Below are 15,832 nucleotides of genomic sequence, written 5' to 3' on the forward strand. Positions count from 1 at the left end.
TTAGTATGGTTAGATGGGGGACAAATTGGAATATAACATACTCAAAGGACATCGCCGTATCTACAGTAGAAACAGAGTTACGAGCCTGCAAAGTATAGTCTAATGCATTTTCTATGGAGGGGTTTGTTTGTTCATGTATTGCTTAATTACTTGACCCTGTTCTTTCGATTAAAAATAATAACATATCTTTAGTGTAGCGGTTATCGCATCCGCCTCACTCCCGGAAGGCCACAGGTTCGAAACCGCGAAGTTTTTTTTTATAATTATCCGAACATTTGTGTCAAGGTCACATTATTTACATCCCCGTATCTCTGGTAGAACCAGAGTTACGAGCCTCCAGAATTTAGTCTAATGTATTTCCTATGGAGGGGTTTGTTTGTTTACGATTAGCTTAATTACTCGACTACTGTTTGTCGTAGCTCAATGTTTTTAGCATGGTTAGATGGGGGACAAATTGGACTATATCATACTCAAAGGACATCCCCGTATCTCCAGTAGAAACAGAGTTACGAGCCTGCAAAGTATAGTCTAATGCATTTTCTATGGAGGGGTTTGTTTGTTCACGTATTGCTTAATTACTTGACCCTGTTCTTTCGATTAAAAATAATAACATATCTTTAGTGTAGCGGTTATCGCATCCGCCTCACTCCCGGAAGGCCACAGGTTCGAAACCGCGAAGTTTTTTTTTATAATTATCCGAACATTTGTGTCAAGGTCACATTATTTACATCCCCGTATCTCTGGTAGAACCAGAGTTACGAGCCTCCAGAATTTAGTCTAATGGATTTCCTATGAGGGGTTTGTTTGTTTACGATTAGCTTAATTACTCGACTACTGTTTGTCGTAGCTCAATGTTTTTAGTACGGTTAGATGGGGGACAAATTGGATTATAGGAAATACATTAGACTAAATTCTGGAGGCTCGTAACTCTGTTTCTACTGTAGATACGGCGATGTCCTTTGAGTATGTTATATTCCAATTTGTCCCCCATCTAACCATACTAAAAACATTGAGCTACGAAAAACAGGGGCCGAGTAATTAAGCTAAACGTAAACAAACAACCCGTCCAAAGGAAATGCATTAGACTATGCTTTGCAGGCCCATAACTCTGTGTTTACTAGAGATACGGGGATGTCCTTAGGATATGTTATAGTCCAAATTGTCCCCCATCTAACCATACTAAAAACATTGAGCTACGACAATCAGGGGCCGAGATATTAAGCAAAATGTTCGTCAACTTTGGTATCGTCTCACTTATTTTTATTATGTTACTTATGATTTTTGCACTAAACTTTGGAGGCTCATAACTCTTGTTCTACAAGAGATACTGGGATCTCCTTTGGATATGTTATAGTACTCTTTGCTCCCCATACAAGGATACTTTAAACTTGAGGCTACATCAATATCGTCGTCAACTTACTTTTTGTCTCACTTATTGTTAGAAGGTTACTTTTGATTTTTGAAAATAAATTTTGCAGGCTCGTAACTCTGTTTCTACTGGAGATACGGGGATGTCCTTTGAGTATGTTATAGACCAATTTGTCCCCCATCTAGCCATACTAAGAATTAGGGCTACGACAAACAGTAGTCGAGTAATTAAGCTAATCGTAAACAAACAAACCCCTCCATAGGAAATACATTAGACTAAATTCTGGAGGCTCGTAACTCTGGTTCTACCAGAGATACGGGGATGTAAATAATGTGACCTTGACACAAATGTTCGGATAATTATAAAGGTCTTTGCATGTTCCAAGCAAAAAAAAAAAACCTCGCGGTTTCGAACCTGTGGCCTTCCGGGAGTGAGGCGGATGCGATAACCGCTACAATAAAGATATGTTATTATTTTTAATCGAAAGAACAGGGTCAAGTAATTAAGCAATAAGCGAACAAACAAACCCCTCCATAGAAAATGCATTAGACTATATTTTGCAGGCTCGTAAATCTGTTTCTACTGTAGATACGGGGATGTCCTTTGAGTATGTTATAGTCCAATTTGTCCCCCATCTAACCATACTAAAAACATTGAGCTACGACAAACAGTAGTCGAGTAATTAAGCTAATCGTAAACAAACAAACCCCTCCATAGGAAATCCATTAGACTAAATTCTGGAGGCTCGTAACTCTGGTTCTACCAGAGATACGGGGATGTAAATAATGTGACCTTGACACAAATGTTCGGATAATTATAAAAAAAACTTCGCGGTTTCGAACCTGTGGCCTTCCGGGAGTGAGGCGGATGCGATAACCGCTACACTAAAGATATGTTATTATTTTTAATCGAAAGAACAGGGTCAAGTAATTAAGCTAATCGTAAACAAACAAACCCCTCCATAGGAAATACATTAGACTAAATTCTGGAGGCTGGTAACTCTGGTTCTACAAGAGATACGGGGATGTAAATAATGTGAACTTGACACAAATGTTCGGATAATTATAAAAAAAAACTTCGCGGTTTCGAACCTGTGGCCTTCCGGGAGTGAGGCGGATGCGATAACCGCTACACTAAAGATATGTTATTATTTTTAATCTAAAGAACAGGGTCAAGTAATTAAGCAATACGTGAACAAACAAACCCCTCCATAGAAAATGCATTAGACTATACTTTGCAGGCTCGTAACTCTGTTTCTACTGTAGATACGGGGATGTCCTTTGAGTATGTTACAGTTCAATTTGTCCCCCATCTAACCATACTAAAAACATTGAGCTACGACAAACAGGGGCCGAGTAATTAAGCTAAACGTAAACAAACAACCCGTCCATAGGAAATGCATTAGACTATACTTTGCAGGCCCATAACTCTGTGTCTATTAGAGATACGGGGATGTCCTTAGGATATGATATAGTCCAAATTGTCCCCCATCTAACCATACTAAAAACTTTGGGCTACGACAAACAGGGGCCGAGTAATTAAGCTAAACGTAAACAAACAACCCCTCCATAGGAAATGCATTAGACTATACTTTGCAGGCTCGTAACTCTGTTTCTACTGGAGATACGGGGATGTCCTTTGAGTATGTTATAGTCCAATTTGTCCCCCATCTAACCATACTAAAAACATTGAGCTACGACAAACAGTAGTCGAGTAATTAAGCTAATCGTAAACAAACAAACCCCTCCATAGGAAATGCATTAGACTATACTTTGCAGGCCCATAACTCTGTGTCTACTAGAGATACGGGGATGTCGTTAGGATATGTTATAGTCCAAATTGTCCCCCATCTAACCATACTAAAAACTTTGGGCTACGACAAACAGGGGCCGAGTACTTAAGCAAAACGTAACGAAACAAACCCCCTCCATAGGAAATGCATTAGACTATACTTTGCAGGCTCGTAACTCGGTTTCTACTGGAGATACGGGGATGTCCTTTGAGTATGTTATAGTCCAATTTGTCCCTCATCTAACCATACTAAAAATATTGAGCTACGACAAACAGGGGCCAAGTAATTAAGCTAAACGTAAACAAACAACCCGTCCATAGGAAATGCATTAGACTATATTTTGCAGGCCCATAACTCTGTGTCTACTAGAGATACGGAGATGTCCTTAGGATATAATATAGTCCAAATTGTCCCCCATCTAACCATACTAAAAACATTGAGCTACGACAAACAGGGGCCGAGATATTAAGCAAAATGTTCGTCAACTTTGGTATCGTCTCACTTATTTTTATTATGTTACTTATGATTTTTGCACTAAACTTTGGAGGCTCATAACTTTTGTTCTACAAGAGGTACTGGGATCTCCTTTGGATATGTTATAGTACTCTTTGCTCCCCATACAAGGATACTTTAAACTTGAGGCTACCTCAATATCGTCGTCAACTTATTTTTTGTCTCACTTATTGTTAGAAGGTTACTTTTGATTTTTGAAAATAAACTTTGCAGGCTCGTAACTCTGGTTCTACCAGAGATACGGGGATGTAAATAATGTGACCTTGACACAAATGTTCGGATAATTATAAAGGTCTTTGCATGTTCCAAGCAAAAAAAAAAGCTTCGCGGTTTCGAACCTGTGGCCTTCCGGGAGTGAGTCGGATGCGATAACCGCTACACTAAAGATATGTTATTATTTTTAATCGAAAGAACAGGGTCAAGTAATTAAGCAATACGTGAACAAACAAACCCCTCCATAGAAAATGCATTAGACTATACTTTGCAAGGCCCATAACTCTGTGTCTACTAGACATACCGGGATGTCCTTAGGATATGTTTTAGTCCAATTTGTCATTCATCTAACCATACTAAAAACTTTGGGCTACGACAAACAGGGGCCGAGTACTTAAGCGAAACGTAAAGAAACAAACCCCCTCCATAGGAAATGAGTTAGACTATACTTTGCAGGCTCGTAACTCTGTTTCCACTGGAGATACGGGGATGTCCTTTTTGTATGTTATAGTCCAATTTGTCCCCCATCTAACCATACTAAAAACATTGAGCTACGAAAAACAGGGGCCGAGTAACCCTTACAAAAATCTTCTTAAGAGTTCTAAAGGAATTTCTTTGGAACCCTACGGAGCCCTTGGGATCATTTTCCAAAGAAACTATTTCCAAAGACTTCCATGGAATTTCCTAAAGAATTCTTGAGATAAATTTCCAAAGAATGGCTTGGGATTATTTTCTAAAGAAAATCTTTAGGAATTCTAAAGATAAATTTCCTAAGAAGGTCTAGGGATTATTTTCTAAAGAAATTCTTTAGGAATTCTAAAGATAAATTTCCTAAGAAGGTCTAGGGATTATTTTGTAAAGAAATTCTTTAGGTATTCTAGAGATAAATTTCCAAAGAATGTCTTGGGATTATTTTCTAAAGAAATTCGTTAGGAATTCTAAAGATAAATTTCCTAAGAAGGTCTAGGGATTATTTTCTAAAGAAATTCTTTAGGAATTCTGGAGATAAATTTCCAAAGAATGTCTTGGGACTATTTTCTAAAGAAATTCTTTAGGAATTCTAAAGATGAATTTCCTAAGAAGGTCTAGGGACTATTTTCTAAAGAAATTCTTTAGGAATTCTAGAGATAAATTTCCTAAGAGGGTCTTGGGATTATTTTCGAAAGAAATTCTTTAGGAATTCTAGAGATAAATTTCCAAAGAATGTCTTGGGATTACTTTCTAAAGAAACTCTTTTGGAAGTCTAGAGATAAATTTCCAAAGAATTTCTTGGTATTATTTTGTAACGAAATTATTTAGGAATTCTAGGGATAAATTTCCAAAGTAGGTCTAGGGGTTGTTTTCCAAAGAAGTTCTTTAGAAATGCTTGAGATAAATTTCCAAAGAATGTCTAGGGAATATTTTCCAACGAAATTCTTTAGAATTCTTCAGATCAATTTCCAAAGAAGGTCCATGGTTTATTTCCAAAAGAAATTCGTTAGCATTATTGAGATAAATGTCCAATGAAGCTCTAGGGTTGGTTTTCCAGAGAAGATCTAGGGTTTATCTTCCAACGAAATTCGTTTGGAATTCAAGAGATGAATTTCAAAGGGCCAGATATATTGCAATTATGCTTTACATATAATTATCGCAAAATATTTTTACCCAAATTGTTTAGCTAAAGTTTTCCTAGATAGACATTAACTTGATGGTTAAAAAAATTAAAAACGTTTCACGAAGGCTTGTCCCGTAGCTAAGGCTAGGCAAGCGCTGAAATGGAATGTTACATTTACCTATTTTTTTATTATATTTTTTGCCTTCAATAATCCGTGAGGTGTTTATGTAAAGGATAAAATAGATTAAAAGTAAAATAAGAGTAATTAAAATCGTTATGTTTAGATTTACAGGGAATCTAAGCTGTCAGTCGGAATTTTTGCTTAATTCTCTTATGGCATGTTTTATCTTTATTTCGAGCGTAATTAGAGTCCAAAATAAATATTTTTTTAAAAACATTGTAGAGGAAATTAGGTTAAACGCGTTTCTGATACTCGAAAAACTATCAGTGAATATACATTATTAAATTTAACAACGACGTCTGTATCTACTGCTTGGCCGTTAAAGCCTCCAAAACCCACTTAGTACCCCATACAATTGCACAAGGTTTAAAACTTTCTGCCGTTTACGGATGTTTTTAATAAGTCGATTAAATGTCTGACTTTTAAAGCAACTTCAACTCTGCATGCGAGAACTTCACTCTGCATGCGAGAACTTCCCTCTCTATAAGGGGTGTAGTTCAGCCTAAAAGAACTACACTTCCTGTATTGGGATATGGTTCTGCATGTAAGAACTATCCTCGTTTCAAGTGGCTAAATTAATTTACCCACTTCTCTATATATTTCCCAAGAAAATTCCAAAGATATTACCCAAGAACATTCCAAAGATATTTCCCAAGAGAATTCCAAAGATATTTCCCAAGATAATTCCAAAGATATTTCCCAAGAAGATTCCAAAGATATTTCCCAAGAAAATTCCAAAGATATTTCCCAAGGAAATTCCAAAGATATTTCCCAAGAAAAATCCAAAGATATTTCCCAAGGAAATTCCAAAGATATTTCCCAAGAACATTCCAAAGATATTTCCCAAGGAAATTCCAAAGATATTTCCCAAGAACATTCCAAAGATATTTCCCAAGAAAATTCCAAAGATATTTCCCAAGAAAATTCCAAAGATATTTCCCAAGAAAATTCCAAAGATATTTCCCAAGAAAATTACAAAGATATTTCGCAAGGAAATTCCAAAGATATTTCCCAAGAAAATTCCAAAGATATTTCCCAAGAGAATTCCAAAGATATTTCCCAAGATAATTCCAAAGATATTTCCCAAGAAGATTCCAAAGATATTTCCCAAGAAAATTCCAAAGATATTTCCCAAGGAAATTCCAAAGATATTTCCCAAGAAAAATCCAAAGATATTTCCCAAGGAAATTCCAAAGATATTTCCCAAGAAAATTCCAAAGATATTTCCCAAGAAAATTCCAAAGATATTTCCCAAGAAAATTCCAAAGATATTTCCCAAGAAAATTCCAAAGATATTTCCCAAGAAAATTACAAAGATATTTCGCAAGGAAATTCCAAAGATATTTCCCAAGAAAATTCCAAAGATATTTCCAAAGTAATTTCCAAAGAAAAAGAGGCCAATATTCCCCAATTTCCTAAAGAACGCCTTAAGGATTTCCAAAGAAATTTCCCAAGGAATTTTCTTAAGAGTTCTTAAGAAGATTTTTGTAAGGGAATTAAGCTAAACGTAAACAAACAACCCGTCCAAAGGAAATGCATTAGACTATGCTTTGCAGGCCCATAACTCTGTGTCTACTAGAGATACGGGGATGTCGTTAGGATATGTTATAGTCCAAATTGTCCCCCATCTAACCATACTAAAAACTTTGGGCTACGACAAACAGGGGCCGAGTACTTAAGCAAAACGTAACGAAACAAACCCCCTCCATAGGAAATGCATTAGACTATACTTTGCAGGCTCGTAACTCGGTTTCTACTGGAGATACGGGGATGTCCTTTGAGTATGTTATAGTCCAATTTGTCCCTCATCTAACCATACTAAAAATATTGAGCTACGACAAACAGGGGCCAAGTAATTAAGCTAAACGTAAACAAACAACCCGTCCATAGGACATGCATTAGACTATATTTTGCAGGCCCATAACTCTGTGTCTACTAGAGATACGGAGATGTCCTTAGGATATAATATAGTCCAAATTGTCCCCCATCTAACCATACTAAAAACATTGAGCTACGACAAACAGGGGCCGAGATATTAAGCAAAATGTTCGTCAACTTTGGTATCGTCTCACTTATTTTTATTATGTTACTTATGATTTTTGCACTAAACTTTGGAGGCTCATAACTTTTGTTCTACAAGAGGTACTGGGATCTCCTTTGGATATGTTATAGTACTCTTTGCTCCCCATACAAGGATACTTTAAACTTGAGGCTACCTCAATATCGTCGTCAACTTATTTTTTGTCTCACTTATTGTTAGAAGGTTACTTTTGATTTTTGAAAATAAACTTTGCAGGCTCGTAACTCTGGTTCTACCAGAGATACGGGGATGTAAATAATGTGACCTTGACACAAATGTTCGGATAATTATAAAGGTCTTTGCATGTTCCAAGCAAAAAAAAAAGCTTCGCGGTTTCGAACCTGTGGCCTTCCGGGAGTGAGGCGGATGCGATAACCGCTACACTAAAGATATGTTATTATTTTTAATCGAAAGAACAGGGTCAAGTAATTAAGCAATACGTGAACAAACAAACCCCTCCATAGAAAATGCATTAGACTATACTTTGCAAGGCCCATAACTCTGTGTCTACTAGACATACCGGGATGTCCTTAGGATATGTTATAGTCCAATTTGTCATTCATCTAACCATACTAAAAACTTTGGGCTACGACAAACAGGGGCCGAGTACTTAAGCGAAACGTAAAGAAACAAACCCCCTCCATAGGAAATGAGTTAGACTATACTTTGCAGGCTCGTAACTCTGTTTCCACTGGAGATACGGGGATGTCCTTTGAGTATGTTATAGTCCAATTTGTCCCCCATCTAACCATACTAAAAACATTGAGCTACGAAAAACAGGGGCCGAGTAACCCTTACAAAAATCTTCTTAAGAGTTCTAAAGGAATTTCTTTGGAACCCTACGGAGCCCTTGGGATCATTTTCCAAAGAAACTATTTCCAAAGACTTCCATGGAATTTCCTAAAGAATTCTTGAGATAAATTTCCAAAGAATGGCTTGGGATTATTTTCTAAAGAAAATCTTTAGGAATTCTAAAGATAAATTTCCTAAGAAGGTCTAGGGATTATTTTCTAAAGAAATTCTTTAGGAATTCTAAAGATAAATTTCCTAAGAAGGTCTAGGGATTATTTTCTAAAGAAATTCTTTAGGTATTCTAGAGATAAATTTCCAAAGAATGTCTTGGGATTATTTTCTAAAGAAATTCGTTAGGAATTCTAAAGATAAATTTCCTAAGAAGGTCTAGGGATTATTTTCTAAAGAAATTCTTTAGGAATTCTGGAGATAAATTTCCAAAGAATGTCTTGGGACTATTTTCTAAAGAAATTCTTTAGGAATTCTAAAGATGAATTTCCTAAGAAGGTCTAGGGACTATTTTCTAAAGAAATTCTTTAGGAATTCTAGAGATAAATTTCCTAAGAGGGTCTTGGGATTATTTTCGAAAGAAATTCTTTAGGAATTCTAGAGATAAATTTCCAAAGAATGTCTTGGGATTACTTTCTAAAGAAACTCTTTTGGAAGACTAGAGATAAATTTCCAAAGAATTTCTTGGTATTATTTTGTAACGAAATTATTTAGGAATTCTAGGGATAAATTTCCAAAGTAGGTCTAGGGGTTGTTTTCCAAAGAAGTTCTTTAGAAATGCTTGAGATAAATTTCCAAAGAATGTCTAGGGAATATTTTCCAACGAAATTCTTTAGAATTCTTCAGATCAATTTCCAAAGAAGGTCCATGGTTTATTTCCAAAAGAAATTCGTTAGCATTATTGAGATAAATGTCCAATGAAGCTCTAGGGTTGGTTTTCCAGAGAAGATCTAGGGTTTATCTTCCAACGAAATTCGTTTGGAATTCAAGAGATGAATTTCAAAGGGCCAGATATATTGCAATTATGCTTTACATATAATTATCGCAAAATATTTTTACCCAAATTGTTTAGCTAAAGTTTTCCTAGATAGACATTAACTTGATGGTTAAAAAAATTAAAAACGTTTCACGAAGGCTTGTCCCGTAGCTAAGGCTAGGCAAGCGCTGAAATGGAATGTTACATTTACCTATTTTTTTATTATATTTTTTGCCTTCAATAATCCGTGAGGTGTTTATGTAAAGGATAAAATAGATTAAAAGTAAAATAGGAGTAATTAAAATCGTTATGTTTAGATTTACAGGGAATCTAAGCTGTCAGTCGGAATTTTTGCTTAATTCTCTTATGGCATGTTTTATCTTTATTTCGAGCGTAATTAGAGTCCAAAATAAATATTTTTTTAAAAACATTGTAGAGGAAATTAGGTTAAACGCGTTTCTGATACTCGAAAAACTATCAGTGAATATACATTATTAAATTTAACAACGACGTCTGTATCTACTGCTTGGCCGTTAAAGCCTCCAAAACCCACTTAGTACCCCATACAATTGCACAAGGTTTAAAACTTTCTGCCGTTTACGGATGTTTTTAATAAGTCGATTAAATGTCTGACTTTTAAAGCAACTTCAACTCTGCATGCAAGAACTTCACTCTGCATGCGAGAACTTCCCTCTCTATAAGGGGTGTAGTTCAGCGTAAAAGAACTACACTTCCTGTATTGGGATATGGTTCTGCATGTAAGAACTATCCTCGTTTCAAGTGGCTAAATTAATTTACCCACTTCTCTATATATTTCCCAAGAAAATTCCAAAGATATTACCCAAGAACATTCCAAAGATATTTCCCAAGAGAATTCCAAAGATATTTCCCAAGATAATTCCAAAGATATTTCCCAAGAAGATTCCAAAGATATTTCCCAAGAAAATTCCAAAGATATTTCCCAAGGAAATTCCAAAGATATTTCCCAAGAAAAATCCAAAGATATTTCCCAAGGAAATTCCAAAGATATTTCCCAAGAACATTCCAAAGATATTTCCCAAGGAAATTCCAAAGATATTTCCCAAGAACATTCCAAAGATATTTCCCAAGAAAATTCCAAAGATATTTCCCAAGAAAATTCCAAAGATATTTCCCAAGAAAATTCCAAAGATATTTCCCAAGAAAATTACAAAGATATTTCGCAAGGAAATTCCAAAGATATTTCCCAAGAAAATTCCAAAGATATTTCCAAAGTAATTTCCAAAGAAAAAGAGGCCAATATTCCCCAATTTCCTAAAGAACGCCTTAAGGATTTCCAAAGAAATTTCCCAAGGAATTTTCTTAAGAGTTCTTAAGAAGATTTTTGTAAGGTGCCATTAGCCCTCTCGGGACCGATGAGGTGTAGCTAGGTCCCTTCTGAACCCCTCTCTTAGGGACCATGGGGACGCTACGTGCAATTCAAATCAACTTGCACCATAGTAAGGCGGCCTCTGCGGTACTCTGCAGGAGGTTTGCTATAGAGGGTCTTGATCTGGCCCTCATACAAGAACCGTGGATTTGCCATGGCAAAATCCTCGGTCTTGACGCGGCGGGGTCATTATTCTATGACCAAACTGCTGCTAGACCTAGGGCGTGTATTTTGGTTCGGAGGGATCTTTGTTGTATCTCTCTACCGCTGTACACATCCCAGGACACGGCGGCCGTGAATCTAGTCCTGGCCACTGGGCATGCCAAGTTGACTATCACGGCTGCCTCCGCATACTTTGCCCACGACGCGGACTCTCTCCCGACAATTGAGGTGATCAATTTGGTCAATCAATGTGAAAAGAGAGGGGACAAACTAATCATTGGCTGCGATGCCAATGCTCATCACATCACGTGGGGCAGCTCTGACTGCAACAAGAGGGGTGATGATTTACTAGAATATTTAGTTGGTTGTAAACTCTATATTCTTAATCAAAACAATGAACCTACTTTTGTTACTTCTAATAGAAGGGAGGTCATTGACCTCACGCTAGCCACAGAAAACCTCGTGTCTTCCGTGTCTAACTGGCATGTGTCAAATGAACCGTCTCTGTCGGATCATAGGCACATCTGCTTTACTGTCGCGATTACTTCTGTCCCGGCGGGGACGGAGATACGCAACCCAAAACGGACTAATTGGGCCGGCTATAGGGAAGACCTAATCCTACGCTACGGAGGGGGTCACACTCTTAAACTTACTTCACCTAAGGATCTTGATCGGGCTGCTGGTGATTTACAGTGCTCCATCATGGAGTCGTTCCACCGGAACTGCCCACTTAAGACCGTCAACCGCTCGAGGCTTGTCCCTTGGTGGAACGCGGATCTCAGCCGGCTTCGTAAATACACGCGCAGGCTCTTTAACAAAGCCAAGCGCACGGGTGACTGGGCTGGATACAGGCAGTCCCTTAACGCCTACAACAGGGCCATTAGAGCTGCTAAGAAGGACTCCTGGCGGACCTTCTGTGAGCAAATCTCCAATGTCCCTGCCACGGCTAGGGTCATGAAGATTCTAGCGCACGACAGCACACATCGACTTAATGCTATTAAGCTACGGGAGGGTGTGTACACTAAATCTGGGGCTGAGACTCTCAAGCATATGCTGGAGGTCCATTTTCCTGATTCTACTTTTATTAATCCAACAAACCCTGACTCTCTCTACCCTGTCCTGCACAGGGCTAAGAGGGAAGACTGGCTTGTAGCCAGACAGGTTGTCACGATTCCCAAGCTTCGGTGGGCTGTCAACTGTTTTGAGCCCTACAAGTCTCCGGGACCCGATGGGGTCTTCCCTCTGCTTTTGCAGGAGGGCTTAGACCACATCGCCTCTCCGCTATGCAAGATCTACAGACTTTGCATTGCTCTCGGTCACATACCTCGTGACTGGAAACGCTCTAGGGTCATCTTTATTCCCAAGCCCGGGAAGGCTTCCTATCTCGAGGCGAAAGCATTTAGACCCATATGCCTGACCTCCTTCTTCCTCAAAATTCTGGAGAAGTTGGTGGACAGGTACATCAGAGACGAGGTACTTTCGATAACTCCTCTCTCTTCTTCACAATTTGCCTACCAAAAAGGCAAATCCACTGAGACGGCCCTTCACGGCCTTACGAATTGCCTGGATAGGGCATTCGAGTTTCAGGAAATTTCACTGGCTGTCTTCCTCGATATCGAGGGGGCCTTTGACAAAGTCTCTAGCTCGGTTATTACTGAAGCTGTTGAGAGATTTGGCATCAGCGCCACTCTTGGCCGCTGGATCAAGTCCATGCTTACCGACCGCGAGGTGTCGGCGTCCCTCCTTGGGGACTCTCTAGGGGTGACTACCAGCAGGGGCTGCCCTCAGGGTGGAGTGCTCTCCCCCCTGTTGTGGTGCCTGGTGGTGGACGAGCTCCTGGGGAGGCTCGGGGGTGCTGGGGGCTGTTGCTGCTTCGGGTATGCGGACGATGTAGCGATAGTCTTTACGGGGAAGTTCCCGGATACTGTTACCGCGCTTATGAGATCTGCTCTCTCTAGCGTGGAGCAATGGTGTCAGGCGGTTAACCTCACCGTTAATCCTGATAAAACTGTCCTTGTTCCTTTTACGAGGAAGAATACTAAGGATCTGTTCAATGATATCTCTTTCTTTGGCCAGGTCCTGACAAAGTCCTCCGAGGTGAAATACCTGGGGGTGACTTTTGATTGTAGACTCACATGGAAGCCGCATCTTGATCGGTGTATTAAGAAGGCCAAGATGCTCTTCTGGAGGACCAGGAGCTCTGTCGGCCAGACTTGGGGCCTCAACCCCAAGGCTGTACACTGGCTCTATACTGGGATCATCAGACCCATACTATCTTACGGGGCACTTGTCTGGTGGACAAGGGTCCGGCTTAAGACGGTGCAGGCTGCCCTGCGCAAGCTTCAAAGGCTTGCCTGCATTGGTGTTACGGGGGCCATGAGATCGACCCCAACTGCTTCCCTGGAGGTGCTCCTTGACATGCTTCCTCTTCATCTCTTCATTGAGGAGGAGGCTGTCATGGGAGCCTACAGGCTCAACATTAGTGGCTGTTGGGTTCCAAGACTTTGGGATTACAGCCATACGAAGCTCTTTCGGGAGTACGCCGCACTTGAGCCGTCGCTTACGATGTGCTCTGACAAAACCGTTACCAGTTTTGATTTCACTAAGCCATTCAGTATCCACTTCCCCAGTCGGGCAGAGTGGACTAACCTGCTGCCTCTTGGCACTGGGGGTGAAACCATTTGGTTCACCGATGGCTCCAAGACTGATTCCGGCGCTGGCGCCGGCTATTACTGTCAAACCACAAGGGTCGGCTTTTCTGCTTGCCTGGGCACCTTCGCTAGTGTGTTCCAGGCTGAAATTGCCGCGATCTGTTATTGCGCAGATTACTGTATTAACAAAGGGTATACCGGACGGACTGTGAGAATTTATTCTGACAGTCAGGCTGCCCTGAACGCTCTGAACCAGTGTCAGATTTCTTCTCAACTGGTGCGTAGCTGCCTCGACCTGCTAGCGCGACTGGCATCCTGCAACAGGGTTCTGCTGTACTGGGTGCCAGGGCATAGCGGTTATTATGGCAATGAGCAAGCCGATAGATTTGCGAAAAGGGGTGCGGAGGCCAAGCTCTTGGGGCCGGAGCCGGCCGTCCCCATCCCTTACAGGCACGTCAAACGGTGTCTGCATGACAGGTTGACTGTCATACAAAATCAGCTCTGGCACAGCATGGAGGGCCAGAGACAGACAAAGTTGTTTGTCGATGGTCCCTGCAGGTCTCGTGCTAGGGACCTAATTTCGCTCGGCAGATGGGATATTAGGCTGGCCACCGGTCTTTTGACCGGGCATTGCCGGCTTAATAGGCACCTCCATCTGATGGGTTTTGCCGACGACCCTCTCTGTAGGTCGTGTCAGGAGATGGAAGAAACATCCGCCCACGTACTTTGCGAGTGCGACTACTTCGCCTCGCTTAGATTAGAATATTTTGATTCACACACCCTGGAACCCTCGAGGGTCTCCTCTCTCACGGTGGAGCGAATTCTTCGCTACGCTGCAGCTACAGGCCTATTCAAGGCCTGATTACGAGGATGCACAATATGCCTTTGGCATCGGTGCTAGGGCGCGTACCCTCCTCATAAAAAAAAAAAAAAAAAAAAAAAAAGGGAATTAAGCTAAACGTAAACAAACAACCCGTCCAAAGGAAATGCATTAGACTATGCTTTGCAGGCCCATAACTCTGTGTTTACTAGAGATACGGGGATGTCCTTAGGATATGTTATAGTCCAAATTGTCCCCCATCTAACCATACTAAAAACATTGAGCTACGACAAACAGGGGCCGAGATATTAAGCAAAATGTTCGTCAACTTTGGTATCGTCTCACTTATTTTTATTATGTTACTTATGATTTTTGCACTAAACTTTGGAGGCTCATAACTCTTGTTCTACAAGAGATACTGGGATCTCCTTTGGATATGTTATAGTACTCTTTGCTCCCCATACAAGGATACTTTAAACTTGAGGCTACCTCAATATCGTCGTCAACTTATTTTTTGTCTCACTTATTGTTAGAAGGTTACTTTTGATTTTTGAAAATAAAGTTTGCAGGCTCGTAACTCTGGTTCAACCAGAGATACGGGGATGTAAATAATGTGACCTTGACACAAATGTTCGGATAATTATAAAGGTCTTTGCATGTTCCAAGCAAAAAAAAAACTTCGCGGTTTCGAACCTGTGGCCTTCCGGGAGTGAGGCGGATGCGATAACCGCTACACTAAAGATATGTTATTATTTTTAACCGAAAGAACAGGTTCAAGTAATTAAGCAATACATGAACAAACAAACCCCTCCATAGAAAATGCATTAGACTATACTTTGCAGGCTCGTAACTCTGTTTCTGCTGGAGATACGGGGATGTCCTTTGAGTATTTTATAGTCCAATTTATCCACCATCTAACCATACTAAAAACATTGATCTACGAAAAACAGGGGCCGAGTAATTAAGCTAAACGTAAACAAACAACCCGTCCAAAGGAAATGCATTAGACTATGCTTTGCAGGCCCATAACTCTGTGTTTACTAGAGATACGGGGATGTCCTTAGGATATGTTATAGTCCAAATTGTCCCCCATCTAACCATACCATAAACATTGAGCTACGACAAACAGGGGCCGAGATATTAAGCAAAATGTTCGTCAACTTTGGTATCGTCTCACTTATTTTTATTATGTTACTTATGATTTTTGCACTAAACTTTGGAGGCTCATAACTCTTGTTCTACAAGAGATACTGGGATCTCCTTTGGATATGT

The sequence above is a fragment of the Phalangium opilio genome, unplaced genomic scaffold, assembly GCF_054372755.1.
Source record: "Phalangium opilio isolate 3A_F unplaced genomic scaffold, DU_Popi_V2 ptg000019l_1, whole genome shotgun sequence".
NCBI lineage: Eukaryota > Metazoa > Arthropoda > Arachnida > Opiliones > Phalangiidae > Phalangium > Phalangium opilio.